General features: G+C 45.2%; 12 non-coding genes across 12 annotated transcripts; all 12 read right to left on the bottom strand.

Moving 5' to 3' along the window:
- Positions 1-5,232: 5,232 nt before the first annotated feature.
- On the bottom strand, positions 5,233-5,395 carry LOC134988195 (U1 spliceosomal RNA). The gene has a single exon (XR_010193707.1). It is a non-coding gene; the product is annotated as a U1 spliceosomal RNA (small nuclear RNA).
- A 152-nt stretch (positions 5,396-5,547) lies between these two features.
- LOC134988185 (U1 spliceosomal RNA) lies at positions 5,548-5,711 on the bottom strand. The gene has a single exon (XR_010193698.1). It is a non-coding gene; the product is annotated as a U1 spliceosomal RNA (small nuclear RNA).
- A 671-nt stretch (positions 5,712-6,382) lies between these two features.
- LOC134988197 (U1 spliceosomal RNA) lies at positions 6,383-6,545 on the bottom strand. The gene has a single exon (XR_010193709.1). It is a non-coding gene; the product is annotated as a U1 spliceosomal RNA (small nuclear RNA).
- Positions 6,546-6,697: 152 nt separating this feature from the next.
- On the bottom strand, positions 6,698-6,861 carry LOC134988186 (U1 spliceosomal RNA). The gene has a single exon (XR_010193699.1). It is a non-coding gene; the product is annotated as a U1 spliceosomal RNA (small nuclear RNA).
- A 671-nt stretch (positions 6,862-7,532) lies between these two features.
- LOC134988194 (U1 spliceosomal RNA) lies at positions 7,533-7,695 on the bottom strand. The gene has a single exon (XR_010193706.1). It is a non-coding gene; the product is annotated as a U1 spliceosomal RNA (small nuclear RNA).
- Positions 7,696-7,847: 152 nt separating this feature from the next.
- On the bottom strand, positions 7,848-8,011 carry LOC134988198 (U1 spliceosomal RNA). The gene has a single exon (XR_010193710.1). It is a non-coding gene; the product is annotated as a U1 spliceosomal RNA (small nuclear RNA).
- A 670-nt stretch (positions 8,012-8,681) lies between these two features.
- On the bottom strand, positions 8,682-8,844 carry LOC134988192 (U1 spliceosomal RNA). The gene has a single exon (XR_010193704.1). It is a non-coding gene; the product is annotated as a U1 spliceosomal RNA (small nuclear RNA).
- A 152-nt stretch (positions 8,845-8,996) lies between these two features.
- Positions 8,997-9,160, bottom strand: LOC134988199 (U1 spliceosomal RNA). Its single transcript, XR_010193711.1, has one exon. It is a non-coding gene; the product is annotated as a U1 spliceosomal RNA (small nuclear RNA).
- A 670-nt stretch (positions 9,161-9,830) lies between these two features.
- LOC134988189 (U1 spliceosomal RNA) lies at positions 9,831-9,993 on the bottom strand. The gene has a single exon (XR_010193701.1). It is a non-coding gene; the product is annotated as a U1 spliceosomal RNA (small nuclear RNA).
- Positions 9,994-10,145: 152 nt separating this feature from the next.
- On the bottom strand, positions 10,146-10,309 carry LOC134988187 (U1 spliceosomal RNA). The gene has a single exon (XR_010193700.1). It is a non-coding gene; the product is annotated as a U1 spliceosomal RNA (small nuclear RNA).
- Positions 10,310-10,984: 675 nt separating this feature from the next.
- LOC134988190 (U1 spliceosomal RNA) lies at positions 10,985-11,147 on the bottom strand. The gene has a single exon (XR_010193702.1). It is a non-coding gene; the product is annotated as a U1 spliceosomal RNA (small nuclear RNA).
- Positions 11,148-11,299: 152 nt separating this feature from the next.
- LOC134988200 (U1 spliceosomal RNA) lies at positions 11,300-11,463 on the bottom strand. The gene has a single exon (XR_010193712.1). It is a non-coding gene; the product is annotated as a U1 spliceosomal RNA (small nuclear RNA).
- Positions 11,464-21,167: the final 9,704 nt, after the last annotated feature.

Genomic DNA, 21,167 nt, shown 5'->3' with positions numbered 1-21,167 from the left:
AAGCTGTATTCCCAGCAGGTGATAATCAAGGTACCCCTCCTGCAACAGGGAACGGGGTATTATTCCACACTATTGTGGTACCGAAGCCAGACGGCTCGGTGAGACCGATTCTAAATCTAAAATCTAAAATCTTTGAACACTTACATACAGAGGTTCAAATTCAAGATTGAGTCACTCAGAGCAGTGATTGCGAACCTGGAAGAAGGGGACTACATGATGTCTCGGGACATCAAGGATGCTTACCTTCATGTCAAAATTTACCCTTCTCACCAAGGGTACCTCAGGTTATGGTACAGAACTGTCACTATCAGTTCAGACGCTGCCGTAGGGATGGTCCACGGCACCCCGGGTCTTTACCAAGGTAATGGCCGAAATGATATCCCTTCGAAGGAAGGGAATTTTAGTTATCCCTTACTTGGACGATTCCCTGATAAGGGTAAGATCCAGGGAACAGTTGGAAGTCGGTGTAGCACTATCTCAGGTAGTGATGCGGCAGCACGATTGGATTCTCAATATTCCAAAATCGCAGCTGGTTCCGACGACTTGTCTTCTGTTTCCTAGGGATGTTCCTGGACACAGTCCAGAAAAAAGGTGTTTCTCCCGGAAGAGAAAGCCAGGGAGTTATCCGAGCTAGTCAGGAACCTCCTAAAACCGAACCAAGTCTCAGTGCATCAATGCACAAGGGTTCTGGGTAAAAATGGTGGCTTCCTACGAAGCAATCCCATTCGTTAGATTCCACGCAAGAACTTTCCAGTGGAACCTACTGGACAAATGGTCCGGGTCGCATTTTCAGATGCATCAGCGGATAACCCTGTCACCAAGGACAAGGGTATCCATCCTGTGGTGGTTGCAGAGTGCTCATCTTCTAGAGGGCCGCAGATTCGGCATTCAGGACTGGGTCCTGGTGACCACGGATGCCAGCCTGCGAGGCTGGTGAGCAGTCACACAGGGAAGGAATATCCAGGGCTTAGGGTCAAGCCTGGATACATCACTTCACATAAATATCCTGAAGCTAAGGGCCATTTACAATGCTCTAAGCTTAGCAAGACCTCTGCTTCAAGGTCAGCCGGTGTTGATCCAGTCGGACAACATCATGGCAGTCACCCACGTAAACAGACAGGGTGGCACAAGAAGCAGGAGGGCAATGGCAGAAGCTGCAGGGATTCTTCGCTGGGCGGAAAATCATGTGATAGCACTGTCAACAGTATTCATTCCGGGAGTGGACAACTGGGAAGCAGACTTCCTCAGCACGACCTCCACCCGGGAGAGTGGGGACTTCACCCAGAAGTCGTCCACATGATTAAAAAACTCGACAGGTATTGCGCCAGGTCAAGAGACCCTCAGGCAATAGTTGTAGACGCTCTGGTAACACCGTGGGTGTACCAGTCAGTGTATGTGTTCCCTCCTCTGCCTCTCATACCCAAGGTACTGAGATTGATAAGATGGAGAGGAGAAAGCACTATATTCGTGGCTCCGGATTGGCCAAGAAGGACTTGGTAACCGGAACTTCAAGAGATGCTCACGGAGGATCCGTGGCCTCTACCTCTAAGAAGGGACCTGCTCCAGCAAGGACCCTGTCTGTTCCAAGACTTACCGCGGCTGCGTTTGACGGCATGCCGGTTGAACACCGGATCCTGAAGGAAAAAAGGCATTCCGGATGAAGTCATCCATATCCTGATCTAAAGCCAGGAAGGATGTAACCGCAAAAACATTATCACCGCAATTGGCGAAAATATGTTGCGTAGTGCGAGGCCAGTAAGGCCCGATGGAGGAAATTCAACTGGGTCGATTCCTACATTTCCTGCAAACAGGAGTGTCTATGGGCCTGAAATTGGGGTCCATTAAGGTTCAGATTTCGGCCCTGTCAATTTTCTTCCAAAAAAGAACTAGCTTCAGTCCCTGAAGTTTAGACGTTTGTAAAAGGGGTACTGCATATACAGCCTCCTTTTGTGCCTCCAGTGGCAATTTGGGATCTCAATGTAGTTTGGGTTCCAAAAGTCACATTGGTTTGAACCACTTAAATCTGTGGAGTTAAAATATCTCACATGGAAAGTGGTCATGCTGTTGGCCCTGGCCTGGGCCAGGCGCGTGTCAGAATTGGCGGCTTTATCCTGTAAAAGCCCTTATCTGATTTTCCATTCGGACAGGGCGGAATTGAGGACTCGTCCTCAGTTTCTCCCTAAGGTGGTTCCAGCGTTTTCACCTGAACCAACCTATTGTGGTGCCTGCGGCTACTAGGGACTTGGAGGAATCCAAGTTGCTGGATGTTGTCAGGGCCCTGAAAATATGTTTCCAGGACGGCTGGAGTCAGGAAATCTGACTCGCTGTTTATCCTGTATGCACCCAACAAGCTGGGTGCTCCTGCTTCTAAGCAGACTATTGCTCGTTGGATTTGTAGTACAATTCAGCTTGCACATTCTGTGGCAGGCCTGCCACAGCTAAAATCTGTAAAAGCCCGTTCCACAAGGAAAGTGGGCTCATCTTGGGCGGCTGCCCGAGGGGTCTCGGCTTTACAACTTTGCCGAGCAGCTACTTGGTCAGGGGCAAACACGTTTGCTAAATTCTACAAATTTGATACCCTGGCTGAGGAGGACCTGGAGTTCTCTCATTCGGTGCTGCAGAGTCATCCGCACTCTCCCGCCCGTTTGGGAGCTTTGGTATAATCCCCATGGTCCTTACGGAGTCCCCAGCATCCACTTAGGACGTCAGAGAAAATAAGAATTTACTTACCGATAATTCTATTTCTCATAGTCCGTAGTGGATGCTGGGCGCCCATCCCAAGTGCGGATTGTCTGCAATACTTGTACATAGTTATTGTTACAAAAATCGGGTTATTATTGTTGGGAGCCATCTTTTCAGAGGCTCCTCTGTTATCATGCTGTTAACTGGGTTCAGATCACAGGTTGTACGGTGTGATTGGTGTGGCTGGTATGAGTCTTACCCGGGATTCAAAATCCTTCCTTATTGTGTACGCTCGTCCGGGCAAAGTATCCTAACTGAGGCTTGGAGGAGGGTCATAGGGGGAGGAGCCAGTGCACACCACATAGTCCTAAAGCTTTCTTTAGATGTGCCCAGTCTCCTGCGGAGCCGCTATTCCCCATGGTCCTTGCGGAGTCCCCAGCATCCACTACGGACTATGAGAAATAGAATTATCGGTAAGTAAATTCTTATTATTTACTGCAGTTAAAGTTCATATGTAACTCACGTGAGTAATGAAAGAAAACAGGGGGAGAGCGCTGTGATGGTTGGTGAAACACAGCGGTATGCTACGACCCCCGTTAACCGTGGCTGGATCTTATTGGCACTCGCGGTCGGGATATTTCTCCCTGCCGTGGGGTAGATACCTCCTTTTGCTCGGTCTCAAATTGCTTTTTCCCCTTCACCGCTGTCTTTACATCAGACGTCCGCCGTGATGTAGCTCGTTCATGAACGGGCTTATATCTCAGCAATCAGAGTGTCCGGTAATCACCTTTCTTACGCGTTTATCCGCTGTTATCCAAGAGCGGTTTCGTCAAAGGATACATCAGCAGCCTAGCAGGCTCTTTTTAAAATGCACCGGACCAATAGCATTACTAATTAGTTGATTGGATACATACATGTACTAATTGGATGCATACATGTAATGACTCACATATGGAACAACTTTCTAATTGCAATTGCACATATAAAGGCATTTCATAATATAAAAATAAGCAACATGGTGATTAAAAATAATAATAAAATAAGCAACATGGTGGTTTAAAAAATAACAGAAAATATATAATCTATATACAGATTAACCTATAATCTTTCAATCAATACCTCATATCTATAATCACATATACATAATTCAGAGACTCAGCACTAAGGATCCCCATTTACTTATATAAAACCTTTTAGGGTAACATAAATCCATGCCACTACTAAAGCAGTTCTTGTGGCGCAGGGGAAACATCAAATGCACTCTATGCAGCTAGTCCCATGTTCGAATCCAACCCGCTCAGCTTAACATCCATATTATTTATTTACTTTTAATGGGATCATTCTATCAATTCATTTTTACCTTTAATTTTTGTTAATATTATTTCTATATTTCATTATTTTAACCCCTGGAATAACTACATTGCTGTTTAAACAACAAAAAGAATTGAAGAAAAAATTAATATTAAACAGACAATTTAAGGATTCGAAGATTTAAATATTTAAAGATTTTAAAATTTAAAACAGGGAGGGGGGGGAGGGAGGGGGGCCTTTTGGGAGAAGGAGGGGAAAAAAATAAAAATAGAAAAAAAAAATATATATAGAACCAAGAGAAAGTGTAAAAAGAGGATGGAGGAAGAAATCTGATGTTCATCATTACTAGTGGATTTTACTAAAGAACTTTAAAGGAACACACACAACAGGATTATACAGTTTCATCCTAAGAGGAAAGCTGTTTCCAAAATAGCTACTTCTAATAATTTTGTTTATTTATTAAACATACAATAAATGGATATTCAATAAATAATATATTAGGTAAATCAATAGATAAAATCTTCAGAGACTGCCAATGTTGTTCAGTTCGATGCTCTCATTCAGACCATCAGGTGTAAGGGTACCCAAAGAAAAAATCCAAAATGCCTCCCTTGTCAAGTAAAGGAGATTCAACTGAGGCAGCACAAGGGAACTCTCATCTGGGGACAACAACTGCAGGGAGAACACATATTTTCAGATGAACATGGGAGGGCAGAAGGCTGCCTAATACTGAAGCACCCCCAAACAACAAACCAAATGCAACAACTAGTACAAGCATTCCTGGGGGAAGGCCTGCAGCAGATGGATTTGCATATGGTGATGTCATCCAAGCAGTGGGTCAAAGTTGGCTTCAACCCTCGTCTGCATATGAAAAGAGAAAAGGGGCGTGCAGGGCATGGCGGCCTTTTGCGGCGCTTGGATGACCCCTAGTTCGCATTAAACACCTCCACCCTACTTCGGTGTGGGGCTCATGTTGGCTATGCCCCAGCCCCTGAAGCATTCAAGCTGATTACTTGCAGCAGCTGGGCACTGTAATAGCTCCAGAGCTGCTCTGTAAGGCAACTAAAAGGGTGTGGGCCCTGCAGCACTACCTGTAGTTCGCATTGTGCGTTGGAAGGCACAAAGTAAGCAGACGGGAGAAGTCAAGATAGTGCGCAAGGGCATAGAAGGGAGTGGCTCAAGAAAAGAGAAGTGTAAACAGACAGCAAACTAGGCTGGAGAAATACATGAGACAAAGAGATCTGAATTATACGAGAGCCGACCAGGGGAAACACAAATTATGCAGTCAAGTTTCCCACATTTGGGGATATCGCAGGAGCAGCACACCCAGAGTGCAATTGGTGAGCCTTGCCCTGGGAGAAGCACCTTCATGATCATAGTATCTCACCTAGCAGGTAAGTAGGAGTTGGGCTAGAGCTGGGGAGGGTCGCTGCTCGGGCACCCCCCTGTCAAGTGAAGGAGATCCAACTGAGGCAGCACAAGGGAACTCTCGAAAGAAGAACAAGGCTAGAGGAAGATCTGAGACAAAGAAATCTGACTTTTACCAGAGCTGACCAGAGGAAAGCACAAACACAGTCCCCCACTACCACAAATAATGCTGTCAAGTTTACCACATTTGGGAAAATAACAGGGGTCAGCATACCCAGAATGCAATGAATGAACCTCACCCTGGGAGAACAATCTTCATGACCATGGTATCTCCTATGCAAAATAAGTATGATTTGGGATAGGGCTGGAGAGGGCCGCTGCTCAGGCACATCTCTGTCAAGTAAAGGAGATTCAACTGAGGCAGCACAAGGGAACTCTCATCTGGGGACAACAACTGCAGGAGGTACACATATTTTCAGATGAACATGGGAGGGCAGAAGGCTGCCTAATACTGAAGCACCCCCAAACAACAAACCAAATGCAACAACTAGTGCAAGCATTCCTGGGGGAAGGCCTGCAGCATATGGATTTGCATATGGTGAAGTCATCCAAACAGTGGGTCAAAGTTGGCTTCAACCCTCGTCTGCATATGAAAAGATAAAATTGGCATGCAGGGCATGGCGGCCTTTTGCGGTGCTTGGATGACCCCTAGTTCGCATTAAACACCTCCACCCTCCTTCGGTGTGGGGCTCATGATGGCTATGCCCCAGCCCCTGAAGCATTCAAGCTGATTTCTTGCAGCAGCTGGGCACTGTAACAGCTCCAGAGCTGCTCTGTAAGGCAAGTAAAAGGGTGTGGGCCCTGCAGCACTACCTGTAGTTTGCATTGTGTGTTGGAAGGCACAAAGTAAGCAGACGGGAGAAGTCAGGATAGTGCGCAAGGGCATAGAAGGGAGCAACTCAAGAAAAGAGAAGTGGAAACAGACTGCAAATTAGGCTGGAGAGAGACCTGAGACAAAGAGATCTGAATTATACGAGAGCCGACCAGGTGAAACACAAATTATGCAGTCAAGTGTCCAACATTTGGGGAAACCGCAGGAGTAGCACACAAAGAGTGCAATGGGTGAGCCTTGCCCTGGGAGAAGCACCTTCATGATCATAGTATCTCACCTGGCAGGTAAGTAGGAGCTGGGCTAGAGCTGGGGAGGGTCGCTGCTCGGGCACCCCCCTGTCAAGTGAAGGAGATCCAACTGAGGCAGCACAAGGGAACTCTCGAAAGAAGAACAAGGCTAGAGGAAGATCTGAGACAAAGAAATCTGACTTTTACCAGAGCTGACCAGAGGAAAGCACAAACACAGTCCCTCACTACCACAAATAATGCAGTCCAGTTTCCCACATCTGGGGAAATCACAGGGGTCAGCATACCCAGAATGCAATGAATGAACCTCACCCTGGGAAAACAATCTTCATGACCATGGTATCTCCTATGCAAAATAAGTATGATTTGGGATAGAGCTGGGGAGGGCCGCTGCTCAGGCACATCTCTGTCAAGTAAAGGAGATTCAACTGAGGCAGCACAAGGGAACTCTCATCGGGGGACAACAACTGCAGGGAGAACACATATTTTCAGATGAACATAGGAGGGCAGAAGGCTGCCTAATACTGAAGCACCCCCAAACAACAAACCAAATGCAACAACTAGTGCAAGCATTCCTGGGGGAAGGCCTGCAGCAGATGGATTTGCATATGGTGATGTCATCCAAGCAGTGGGTCAAAGTTGGCTTCAACACTCATCTGCATATGAATAGAGAAGAGGGGCGTGCAGGGCATGGCGGCCTTTTGCGGCGCTTGGATGACCCCTAGTTCGCATTAAACACCTCCACCCTCCTTCGGTGTGGGGCTCATGTTGGCTATGCCCCAGCCCCTGAAGCATTCAAGCTGATTTCTTGCAGCAGCTGGGCACTGTAACAGCTCCAGAGCTGCTCTGTAAGGCAAGTAAAAGGGTGTGGGCCCTGCAGCACTACCTGTAGTTCGCATTGTGCGTTGGAAGGCACAAAGTAAGCAGACGGGAGAAGTCAGGATAGTGCGCAAGGGCATAGAAGGGAGCGGCTCAAGAAAAGAGAAGTGGAAACAGACAGCAAACTAGGCTGGAGAGAGACCTGAGACAAATACATCTGAATTATACGAGAGCCGACCAGGGGAAACACAAATTATGCAGTCAAGTTTCCCACATTTGGGGAAATCACAGGGGCAGCACACCCAGAGTGCGATGGGTGAGCCTTGCCCTGGGAGAAGCACCTACATGATCATAGGATCTCACCTGGCAGGTAAGTAGGAGTTGGGCTAGAGCTGGGGAGGGTCGCTGCTCGGGCACCCCCCTGTCAAGTGAAGGAGATCCAACTGAGGCAGCACAAGGGAACTCTCGAAAGAAGAACAAGGCTAGAGGAAGATCTGAGACAAAGAAATCTGACTTTTACCAGAGCTGACCAGAGGAAAGCACAAACACAGCCCCCCACTACCACAAATAATGCAGTCGAGTTTCCAACATTTGGGGAAATCACAGGGGTCAGCATAACCAGAATGCAATGAATGAACCTCACCCTGGGAGAACAATCTTCATGACCATGGTATCTCCTATGCAAAATAAGTATGATTTGGGATAGGGCTGGGGAGGGCCGCTGCTCAGGCACATCTCTGTCAAGTAAAGGCGATTCAACTGAGGCAGCACAAGGGAACTCTCATCTTGGGACAACAACTGCAGGGAGAACACATATTTTCAGATGAACATGGGAGGGCAGAAGGCTGCCTAATACTGAAGCACCCCCAAACAACAAACCAAATGCAACAACTAGTGCAAGCATTCCTGGGGAAGGCCTGCAGCAGATGGATTTGCATATGGTGATGTCATCCAAGCAGTGGGTCAAAGTTGGCTTCAACCCTCGTCTGCATATGAAAAGAAAAAAGGGATGTGCAGGGAATGGCGGCCTTTTGCGGCGCTTGGAAGACCCCTAATTCGCATTAAACATCTCCACCCTCCTTCGGTGTGGGGCTCATGATGGCTATGCCCCAGCCCCTGAAGCATTCAAGCTGATTTCTTGCAGCAGCTGGGCACTGTAACAGCTCCAGAGCTGCTCTGTAAAGCATGTAAAAGGGTGTGGGCCCTGCAGCACTACCTGTAGTTTGCATTGTGCGTTGGAAGGCACAAAGTATACAGACAGGAGAGGTCAGAATAGTGCGCAAGGGCATAGAAGGGAGCGGCTCAAGAAAAGAGAAGTGGAAACAGACAGCAAACTAGGCTGGAGAGAGACCTGAGACAAAGAGATCTGAATTATACGAGAGCCGACCAGGGGAAACACAAATTATGCAGTCAAGTTTCCCACATTTGGGGAAATCACAGGGGCAGCACACCCAGAGTGCAATGGGTGAGCCTTGCCCTGGGAGAAGCACCTACATGATCATAGTATCTCACCTGGCAGGTAAGTAGGAGTTGGGCTAGAGCTGGGGAGGGTCGCAGCTCGGGCACCCCCCTGTCAAGTGAAGGAGATCCAACTGAGGCAGCACAAGGGAACTCTCGAAAGAAGAACAAGGCTAGAGGAAGATCTGAGACAAAGAAATCTGACTTTTACCAGAGCTGACCAGAGGAAAGCACAAACACAGTCCCCCACTACCACAAATAATGCAGTCAAGTTTCCCACATTTGGGGAAATCACAGGGGTCAGCATACCCAGAATGCAATGAATGAACCTCAACCTGGGAGAACAATCTTCATGACCATGGTATCTCCTATGCAAAATAAGTATGATTTGGGATAGAGCTGGGGAGGGCCGCTGCTCAGGCACATCTCTGTCAAGTAAAGGAGATTCAACTGAGGCAGCACAAGGGAACTCTCATCTGGGGACAACAACTGCAGGGAGAACACATATTTTCAGATGAAAATGGGAGGGCAGAAGGCTGCCTAATACTGAAGCACCCCCAAACAATAAACCAAATGCAACAACTAGTGCAAGCATTCCTGGGGGAAGGCCTGCAGCAGATTGATTTGCATATGGTGATGTCATCCAAGCAGTGGGTCAAAGTTGGCTTCAACCCTCGTCTGCATATGAAAAGAAAAAAGGGATGTGCAGGGCATGGCGGCCTTTTGCGGCGCTTGGATGACCCCTAATTCACATTAATCACCTCCACCCTCCTTCGGTGTGGGGCTCATGTTGGCTATGCCCCAGCCCCTGAAGCATTCAAGCTGATTTCTTGCAGCAGCTGGGCACTGTAACAGCTCCAGAGCTGCTCTGTAAAGCATGTAAAAGGGTGAGGGCCCTGCAGCACTACCTGTAGTTTGCATTGACGTTGGAAGGCACAAAGTAAGCAGACAGGAGAGGTCATAATAGTGCGCAAGGGCATAGAAGGGAGCGGCTCAAGAAAAGAGAAGTGGAAACAGACAGCAAACTAGGCTGGAGAGAGACCTGAGACAAAGAGATCTGAATTATACGAGAGCCGACCAGGGGAAACACAAATTATGCAGTCAAGTTTCCCACATTTGGGGAAATCGCAAGAGCAGCACACCCAGAGTGCAATGGGTGAGCCTTGCCCTGGGAGAAGCACCTTCATGATCATAGTATCTCACCTGGCAGGTAAGTAGGAGTTGGGCTAGAGCTGGGTAGGGTCACTGCTCGGGCACTTCCCTGTCAAGTGAAGGAGATCCAAGTGAGTCAGCACAAGGGAACTCTCGAAAGAAGAACAAGGCTAGAGGAAGATCTGAGACAAATAAATCTGACTTTTACCAGAGCTGACCAGAGGAAAGCACAAACACAGTCCCCCACTACCACAAATAATGAAGTCGAGTTTCCCACATTTGGGGAAATCACAGGGGTCAGCATACCCAAAATGCAATGAATGAACCTCACCCTGGGATAACAGTCTTCATTACCATGATATCTCCTATGCAAAATAAGTATGATTTGGGATAGGGCTGGGGAGGGCCGCTGCTCAGGCACATCTCTGTCAAGTAAAGGAGATTCAACTGAGGCAGCACAAGGGAACTCTCATCTGGGGACAACAACTGCAGGGAGAACACATATTTTCAGATGAACATGGGAGGGCAGAAGGCTGCCTAATACTGAAGCACCCCCAAACAACAAACCAAATGCAACAACTAGTACAAGCATTCCTGGGGGAAGGTCTGCAGAAGACGGATTTGCATACAGTGATGTCATCCAAGCAGTGGGCCAAAGTTGGCTGGAACCCTCATCTGCATATGAAAAGAGAAAAGGGGTATGCAGGGAATGGCGGCCTTTTGCGGCGCTTGGATGACCCTTAGTTCGCATTAAACACCCCCACCCTCCTTCGGTGTGGGGCTCATGTTGGCAATGCCCCAGCCCCTGAAGCATTCAAGCTGATTTCTTGCAGCAGCTTGGCACTGTAACAGCTCCAGAGCTGCTCTGTAATGCAAGTAAAAGTTTGTGGGCCCTGCAGCACTACCTGTAGTTTGCATTGTGCATTGGAAGGCACAAAGTAAGCAGACAGGAGGAGAAGTCAGGATAGTGCACAAGGGTATAGAAGGGAGGGGCTCAAAAAAAGAAGAAGTGGAAACAGACTGCAAACTAGGCTGGAGAGAGACCTGAGACAAAGAGATCTGAATTATATGAAAGCCGACCAGTGGAAACACAAATTATGCAGTCAAGTTTCCCATATTTGGGGAAATCACAGGGGCAGCACACCCAGAGTGCAATGGGTGAGCCTTGCCCTGGGAGAAGCACCTTCATGATCATAGTATCTCACCTGGCAGGTAAGTAGGAGTTGGGCTAGAGCTGGGGAGGGTCGCTGCTTGGGCACCCCCCTGTCAAGTAAAGGAGATCCAACTGAGGCAGCACAAGGGAACTCTCGAAAGAAGAACAAGGCTAGAGGAAGATCTGAGATAAAGAAATCTGACTTTTACCAGAGCTGACCAGAGGAAAGCACAAACACAGTCCCCCACTACCACAAATAATGCAGTCAAGTTTCCCACATTTGGGGAAATCACAGGGGTCAGCATACCCAGAATGCAATGAATGAACCTCACCCTGGGAGAACGATCTTCATGACCATGGTATCTCCTATGTAAAATAAGTATGATTTGGGATAGGGCTGGGGAGGGCCGCTGCTCAGGCACATCTCTGTCAAGTAAAGAAGATTCAACTGAGGCAGCACAAGGGAACTCTCATCTGGGGACAACAACTGCAGGGAGAACACATATTTTCAGATGAACATGGGAGGGCAGAAGGCTGCCTAATACTGAAGCACCCCCAAACAACAAACCAAATGCAACAACTAGTGCAAGCATTCCTGGGGGAAGGCCTGCAGCAGATGGATTTGCATATGGTGATGTCATCCAAGCAGTGGGTCAAATTTGGCTTCAACCCTCGTCTGCATATGAAAAGAGAAAAGGGGCGTGCAGGGCATGGCGGCCTTTTGCGGCGCTTGGATGACCCCTAGTTCGCATTAAACACCTCCACCCTCCTTCGGTGTGGGGCTCATGTTGGCTATGCCCCAGCCCCTGAAGCATTCAAGCTGATTTCTTGCAGAAGCTGGGCACTGTAACAGCTCCAGAGCTGCTCTGTATGGCAAGTAAAAGGGTGTGGGCCCTGCAGCACTACCTGTAGTTCGCATTGTGCGTTGGAAGGCACAAAGTAAGCAGATGGGAGAAGTCAGGATAGTGCGCAAGGGCATAGAAGGGAGCGGCTCAAGAAAAGAGAAGTGGAAACAGACAGCAAACTAGGCTGGAGAGCTCTTCTGTCTATATTTTGCAAACCTGCTCTTGTCCTCTCCAGCTGCTCCATGTAGATTTGACGTCTGGAAAGGTGCATAACCCACTGACAAGCAGGCACACTCCTGCATGAGTTTTCTCTCTCACTAGCTGGATGATACACAATCATTTGCATGTGCTCCACCTCCGACACACCACCCACCCAACCACCCAGTGACCAGAGCCACCCACAAGCCAACTGGCTCCTTGATTTAATTTGCACAGTGTAGTCATCCAGGCAGCATGTCCTTCTCAATGGAAGGATCTCTGGTTCCATGGAATCTTCCACATTGGAATGCTGCGGAATAAAAAGGATTTAAATATTCAGCTTGCTAGCATTCAATGTACCTGCGGCTTGGCTTTAGCACATGGGTCTTCATCCTGTGGCCCTCCAGCTGCTGTGAAACTACACATCCCAGCATGCCCTGCCACAGTTTTGCTATTAAGGTATGCTAAAACTGAGGCAGGGCATGCTGGGATGTGTAGTTCCACAGCAGCTGGAGGGTCGCAGGTTGAAGACCCATGTTCTAGCATGCCTGTTCTATGATGCATGTACCGTGGTGTCACAATCAGCTTGGAATGGGGTGTCTAGCAGGCATTTGCTGACAGCCACTTGAGGGAGACACACATCAGGAGATGCAGCATATCGGAGGTCTTCGATGCCTTTCCAGCAAATGCACACCACCTGCTGCTGGTCTGGACACAAAACAATGCCCACAATCGAAGTCCCAAAATGCCCAACTACAGGATTCATGTAAGTAGTGAATTTAGGAATGAATTTAGAAGTAGGAAATGAAATTAGTTCACAAGTACATTCAAATTCAGATCTAAAGTCTAGGTAGGCCTCACGTCCTGGCAGCCCCCAGCACTTATAAATGCCTTGATTAGAGGTAGAGAATTAAATGTAGATAAAAAGTAGACACAAAATAAGACTCCACAGAGCAGTTATCAGGTGTCTTTATCAATTGTTGCATTTAAAAAATCAAGCAATTAGGGAACACAATGTTGCAACAATGTAACCCTATTTGCAAAATAGTACTAAATAAGTTTGTCGATGTAAGACATTTGCAAAGGCGCATCCAAAACACGCTGGAAAATGCAACTGAATCTGTTTTTGGAGGCTAGAATAGGAAATGTGCATCGGTCCTACAAGTACTGAAAGCTCTTCTACCATCTCCCTTTTCTGAAAAGCCATTTAATATATGGTTCCCAGATAGGGGACATATCAGATATTGCCTTTCAAAAGCAGCAAATATCATACCACTTCTATTGCCATCAAAGATAAACATTGATTGTTTTCAGATATTGGATTGAAAAAGCAGTCTTTATTGACATAAAGAAGCAAAAAAACATACATAAACATTACACACATAAGTACTGTGTTGCAGCACAGATAAAACACAATACAAATGCTGTCGGTATAGTACAGTTCAAGAACTACAGCACAGGCCAGCCTACACTATAAATCATGAACTGCACTATACATTTAAACAATACAATAATACAACAGTTAATAAGGCTATGGGTGTGGAGTGTAAGAGGGTGAGGGAATCACAAGCCCGAAGCTTTATTGAAAGACAGACACATATAAAGGGAGGATTAATAAATACAAAGATATCCTTTACTATAGAATGTAGTCCAATCCGGTCTTTCAACTCTTCCACAACTTAAAAACGGATAGTGTTCCCAAGCCTTCCATCCTGGAATATCTTCAGTCTCTCGCCAATGAAGAAAACAATCCCTCCAGCAGACTCTTCAACCACGATACAAGATCACAGCCAAAAGGGCGAGAAGCAACTACACTTGCGTTTAACCAAAACAGCTAAAACTTAGTGGAGGAAAGTGCAGTGCACCAAAACATAAGCTGACACAATCATGGAGAATGCGCCAGCATATATGCTCTTCTATCTATATTTTGCAAACCTGCTCTTGTCCCCTCCAGCTGCTCCATGTAGATTTGACGTCTGGCAAGGTGCATAACCCACTGACAAGCAGGCACACTCCTGCATGAGTTTTCACTCTCACTAGCTGGATGATACACATTCATTTGCATGTGCTCCACCTCCGACACACCGCCCACCCAACCACCCAGTCACCAGAGCCACCCACAAGCCAACTGGCTCCGTAACTTAATTTGCACAGTGCAGTCATCCAGGCAGCATGTCCTTCTCAATGGAATAATCTCTGGTTCCATGGAATCTTCCGCATTGGAATGCTGCGGAACAAAAAGGATTTAAACATTCAGCTTGCTAGCATTCAATGTACCTGCGGCTTGGCTCTAGCACATGGGTCTTCATCCTGTGGCCCTCCAGCTGCTGTGAAACTACACATCCCAGCATGCCCTGCCACAGTTTTGCTATTAAGGTATGCTAAAACTGAGGCAGGGCATGCTGGGATGTGTAGTTCCACAGCAGCTGGAGGGTCGCAGGTTGAAGACCCATGTTCTAGCATGCCTGTTCTATGATGCATGTTCCGTGAAGTCACAATCAGCTTGGAATGGGGTATCTAGCAGGCATTTGCTGACAGCCACTTGAGGTAGACACACATCAGGAGATGCAGCATATCGGAGGTCTTCGATGCCTTTCCAGCAAATGCACACCACCTGCTGCTGGTCTGGACACAAAACAATGCCCACAATCGAAGTCCCAAAATGCCCAACTACAGGATTCATGTAAGTAGTGAATTTAGGAATGAATTTAGAAGTAGGAAATTAAGTTAGTTCACAAGTACATTCAAATTCAGATCTAAAGTCTAGGTAGGCCTCACGTCCTGGCAGCCCCCAGCATTTAAAAATGCCTTGATTAGAGGTAGGGAATTAAATGTAGATAAGAAGTAGACGCAAAATAAGACTCCACAGAGCAGTTATCAGGTGTCTTTATCAATTGTTGCATTTAAAAAATCAAGCAATTAGGGAACACAATGTTGCAACAATGTAACCCTATTTGCAAAATAGTACTAAATAAGTTTGTCGATGTAAGACATTTGCAAAGGCGCATTTAAAACACACTGGAAAATGCAACTGAATCTGTTTTTGGAGGCTAGAATAGGAAATGTGCATCGGTCCAACGAGTACTGAAAGCTCTTCTACCATCTTCCTTTTCTGAAAAGCCATTTAATATATGGTTCCCAGATAGGGGACATATCAGATATTGCCTTTCAAAAGCAGCAAATATCATACCACTTCTATTGCCATCAAAGATAAACATTGATTGTTTTCAGATATTGGATTGAAAAAGCAGTCTTTATTGACATAAAGAAGCAAAAAAACATACATAAACATTACACACATAAGTACTGTGTTGCAGCACAGCCAAAACACAATACAAATGCTGTCGGTATAGTACAGTTCAAGAACTACAGCACAGGCCAGCCTACACCAGTGTTGCCAACTCTGAAATGGAAAACAAGCAACCGATGACTGAAAAATAAGCCCAAAACAAGCCCAAACCAATCCTAAAAAGCCCCAAAAAAAGCCCAACTCAAGGTTGTTGTTTTTTTATATATATATATATATATATATATATATATAAACAGACATTATTGTTTGTCTTATTAAAATACATATAATTATTTATATAATCTGCCTTTAAGGTCTTTACAATGATATTTATCAGCACAAAACTGGCTTTTAAAGAATACTGGAATTTTTATAAATATTATAGTTAGAGTTGTGAATTTAAGATACTATGCTTTCATGTTTCCTCTAAAGAAAAATCTCAAGTGAAAATTGCCAACTGTATATACTGTATCTGTGGTCATTTGTATTCACTGTGAAATATTTATTCTATGGAAAGATAAAACAAATAATCTTACAACATCCAACTTTGTACTTCTATTAAATAAATTAAGAGGCCAAATCAAGGTAACAAAACAAAAGATTATTAAGACAATTCAAAATAATAAATGCATATATAAATATTAAATAGTAACTCAATTCAATAAATAACAAAGGAATTACTGAGAGGTAAAGTGCATTGCAGATGGCACACTGTGAGGTAAAGTGCATGGTACACTGTGTGAAGTAAAGTGCATTGCAGATGGCATACTATGTGAGGTAAAGTGCATGGCACACTGTGTGAAGTATAGTGTATTGCAGATAGCACACTGGGGGTCATTCCGAGTTGTTCGCTCGTTGCCGATTTTTGCAACGGAACGATTAAGGCAAAAATGCGCATGCGTATGGTACGCAGTGCGCATGCGCTAAGTAATTTAGAACAAAACTTAGTAGATTTACTCACGTCCGAACGAAGAATTTTCATCATTGAAGTGATCGGAGTGTGATTGACAGGAAGTGGGTGTTTCTGGGCGGAAATTTACCGTTTTCTGGGAGTGTGCAGGATAAAACGCAGGAGTGTCTGGAGAAACGGGGGAGTGGCTGTCCGAACGCAGGGCGTGTTTGTGACTTCAAACCAGGAACGAAACGGGCTGAGCTGATCGCAGTGTAGGAGTAAGTCTCGAGCTACTCAGAAACTGAAAATAATTATTTATTCGCAATTCTGCTAATCTTTCGTTCGCAATTCTGCTAAGCGAAGATACACTCCCAGAGGGCGGCGGTCTAGCGTGTGCAATGCTGCTAAAAGCAGCTAGCGAGCGAACTCGGAATGACCCCCACTGTGTGAGGTAAAGTGCATGGCACACTGTGTGAAGTAAAGTGCATTGCAGATGGCATACTGCGAGGTAAAGTACATAGCACACTGAATTACAAAGGTTTTATGTAAAATGGATATAAGCAAATTCATCTGAGCTGTCTCCATCGTCTATAGAAGCTTCCATGTTATATATTCCTGAGTTGAAGCGCTGAAGCATATTGGTAGTTGGTTTAAAAATCCTTGCAACAAATACCCAAGCGTCTTAAACCATATCTGACATAAAGAATACCACATAAAGTGGTCCTAAATTGCTTCACTGTTGTGTGTCTGGTCAGTGTCTTTGTTGTTGTCATTGTTAAAAACAAATTAGCCCTACTGAATACACACAACCGGCAGTCGGCAACAATAGACATAATGAATGACTCATCATTTCTTTAAGACTCTATTCATCCACAACGTCTCACCTACAGTATGTCTGTGTGAGGATCTGTGTTATATGGATGAATGACTAATTATCTCTGGAAGTCGGTATCAGTGATACCTAAAAACAAAAGAAGCCCAAAAACAAGCAGCAAAAAAAATTATAAGCCCAAAAACAAGCAACAAGCAACCACCCCAAAAAATAAGCAACCAGAAGAAAAAACAAGCCCAATTCCGCTTGTTATAAACTGAATTGGCAACTATGGCCTACACTATAAATCATGAACTGCACTATACATTTAAACTATACAATAATACAACAGTTAATAAGGCTATGTGTGTGGAGTGTAAGAGGGTGAGGGAATCACAAGACCGAAGCTTTATTGTAACACAGACACATATAAGGGGAGGGGCAATAAATAGAAAGGTATCCTTTACTATAGAATGTAGTCCAATCCGACCTCTGTGCTCTTCCACAACTGAAAAACGGATAGTGTTCCCAAGCCTTCCATCCTGGAATATCTTTGGTCTTTCGCCAATGAAGAAAATAATCCCTCCCTCCAGCAGACCCTTCAACCACGATACAAGATCACAGCCAAAAGGCAGAGAAGCAACTACACTTGAGCTTAACAAAAATGGCTAAAACTTAGTGGAGGAAAGTGCAGTGCACCAAAACATAAGCTGTCACAATCATGGAGAATGTGCCAGCATATATGCTCTTCTATCTATATTTTGCAAACCTGCTCTTGTCCCCTCCAGCTGCTCTATGTAGATTTGACGTCTGGCAAGGTGCATAACCCACTGACAAGCAGGCACACTCCTGCATGAGTTTTCTCTCTCACTAGCTGGATGATACACAATCATTTGCATGTGCTCCACCTCCGACACACCACCCACCCAACCACCCAGTCACCAGAGCCACCCACAAACCAACTGGCTCCGTGATTTAATTTGCACAGTGTAGTCATCCAGGCAGCATGTCCTTCTCAATGGAAGGATCTCTGGTTCCATGGAATCTTCCACATTGGAATGCTGCGGAACAAAAAGGATTTAAATATTCAGCTTGCTAGCATTCAATGTACCTGCGGCTTGGCTCTAGCACATGGGTCTTCATCCTGTGGCCCTCCAGCTACTGTGAAACTACACATCCCAGCATGCCCTGCCACAGTTTTGCTATTAAGGTATGCTAAAACTGAGGCAGGGCATGCTGGGATGTGTAGTTCCACAGCAGCTGGAGGGTCGCAGGTTGAAGACCCATGTTCTAGCATGCCTGTTCTATGATGCATGTACCGTGATGTCACAATCAGCTTGGAATGGGGTGTCTAGCAGGCATTTGCTGACAGACACTTGAGGGAGACACACATCAGGAGATGCAGCATATCGGAGGTCTTCGATGCCTTTCCAGCAAATGCACACCACCTGCTGCTGGTCTGGACACAAAACAATGCCCACAATCGAAGTCCCAAAATGCCCAACTACAGGATTCATGTAAGTAGTGAATTTAGGAATGAATTTAGAAGTAGGAAATTAAGTTAGTTCACAAGTACATTCAAATTCAGATCTAAAGTCTAGGTAGGCCTCACGTCCTGGCAGCCCCCAGCATTTAAAAATGCCTTGATTAGAGGTAGAAAATTAAATGTAGATAAGAAGTAGACACAAAATAAGACTCCACAGAGCAGTTATCAGGTGTCTTTATCAATTGTTGCATTTAAAAAATCAAGCAATTAGGGAACACAATGTTGCAACAATGTAACCCTATTTGCAAAATAGTACTAAATAAGTTTGTCGATGTAAGACATTTGCAAAGGCGCATCCAAAACACGCTGGAAAATGCAACTGAATCTGTTTTTGGAGGCTAGAATAGGAAATGAGCATCGGTCCTACAAGTACTGAAAGCTCTTCTCCCATCTCCCTTTTCTGAAAAGCCATTTAATATATGGTTCCCAGATAGGGGACATATCAGATATTGCCTTTCAAAAGCAGCAAATATCATACCACTTCTATTGCCATCAAAGATAAACATTAATTGTTTTCAGATATTGGATTGAAAAAGCAGTCTTTATTGACATAAAGAAGCAAAAAAACATACATAAACATTACACACATAAGTACCGTGTTGCAGCACAGCCAAAACACAATACAAATGCTGTCGGTATAGTACAGTTCAAGAACTACAGCACAGGCCAGCCTACACTATAAATCATGAACTGCACTATACATTTAAACAATACAATAATACAACAGTTAATAAGGCTATGGGTGTGGAGTGTAAGAGGGTGAGGGAATCACAAGCCCAAAGCTTTATTGAAAGACAGACACATATAAAGGGAGGATTAATAAATACAAAGATATCCTTTACTATAGAATGTAGTCCAATCCGGTCTTTCAACTCTTCCACAACTGAAAAACGGATAGTGTTCCCAAGCCTTCCATCCTGGAATATCTTCAGTCTCTCGCCAATGAAGAAAACAATCCCTCCAGCAGACTCTTCAACCACGATACAAGATCACAGCCAAAAGGGCGAGAAGCCACTACACTTGCGTTTAACCAAAATGGCTAAAACTTAGTGAAGGAAAGTGCAGTGCACCAAAACATAAGCTGACACAATCATGGAGAATGCGCCAGCATATATGCTCTTCTATCTATATTTTGCAAACCTGCTCTTGTCCCCTCCAGCTGCTCCATGTAGATTTGACGCCTGGCAAGGTGCATAACCCACTGACAAGCAGGCACACTCCTGCATGAGTTTTCACTCTCACTAGCTGGATGATACACATACATTTGCATGTGCTTCACCTCCGACACACCGCCCACCCAACCACCCAGTCACCAGAGCCACCCACAAGCCAACTGGCTCCGTGATTTAATTTGCACAGTGCAGTCATCCAGGCAGCATGTCCTTCTCAATGGAATAATCTCTGGTTCCATGGAATCTTCCGCATTGGAATGCTGCGGAACAAAAATGATTTAAACATTCAGCTTGCTAGCATTCAATGTAGCTGCGGCTTGGCTCTAGCACATGGGTCTTCATCCTGTGGCCCTCCAGCTGCTGTGAAACTACACATCCCAGCATGCCCTGCCACAGTTTTGCTATTAAGGTATGCTAAAACTGAGGCAGGGCGTGCTGGTATATGTAGTTCCACAGCAGCTGGAGGGTCGCAGGTTGAAGACCCATATTCTAGCATGCCTGTTCTATGATGCATGTACCGTGATGTCACAATCAGCTTGGAATGGGGTGTCTAGCAGGCATTTGCTGACAGACACTTGAGGGAGACACACATCAGGAGATGCAGCATATCGGAGGTCTTCGATGCCTTTCCAGCAAATGCACACCACCTGCTGCTGGTCTGGACACAAAACAATGCCCACAATCGAAGTCCCAAAATGCCCAACTACAGGATTCATGTAAGTAGTGAATTTAGGAATGAATTTAGAAGTAGGAAATTAAGTTAGTTCACAAGTACATTCAAATTCAGATCTAAAGTCTAGGTAGGCCTCACGTCCTGGCAGCCCCCAGCATTTAAAAATGCCTTGATTAGAGGTAGAAAATTAATTGTAGATTAGAAGTAGACACAAAATAAGACTCCACAGAGCAGTTATCAGGTGTCTTTATCAATTGTTGCATTTAAAAAATCAAGCAATTAGGGAACACAATGTTGCAACAATGTAACCCTATTTGCAAAATAGTACTAAATAAGTTTGTCGATGTAAGACATTTGCAAAGGCGCATCCAAAACACGCTGGAAAATGCAACTGAATCTGTTTTTGGAGGCTAGAATAGGAAATGAGCATCGGTCCTACAAGTACTGAAAGCTCTTCTCCCATCTCCCTTTTCTGAAAAGCCATTTAATATATGGTTCCCAGATAGGGGACATATCAGATATTGCCTTTCAAAAGCAGCAAATATCATACCACTTCTATTGCCATCAAAGATAAACATTAATTGTTTTCAGATATTGGATTGAAAAAGCAGTCTTTATTGACATAAAGAAGCAAAAAAACATACATAAACATTACACACAT

Source organism: Pseudophryne corroboree, unplaced genomic scaffold (assembly GCF_028390025.1).
Source record: "Pseudophryne corroboree isolate aPseCor3 unplaced genomic scaffold, aPseCor3.hap2 scaffold_1030, whole genome shotgun sequence".
Lineage (NCBI taxonomy): Eukaryota > Metazoa > Chordata > Amphibia > Anura > Myobatrachidae > Pseudophryne > Pseudophryne corroboree.
Note: the sequence above shows the minus strand (reverse complement) of the source record. Positions and strands in the feature narration are given on the sequence as shown.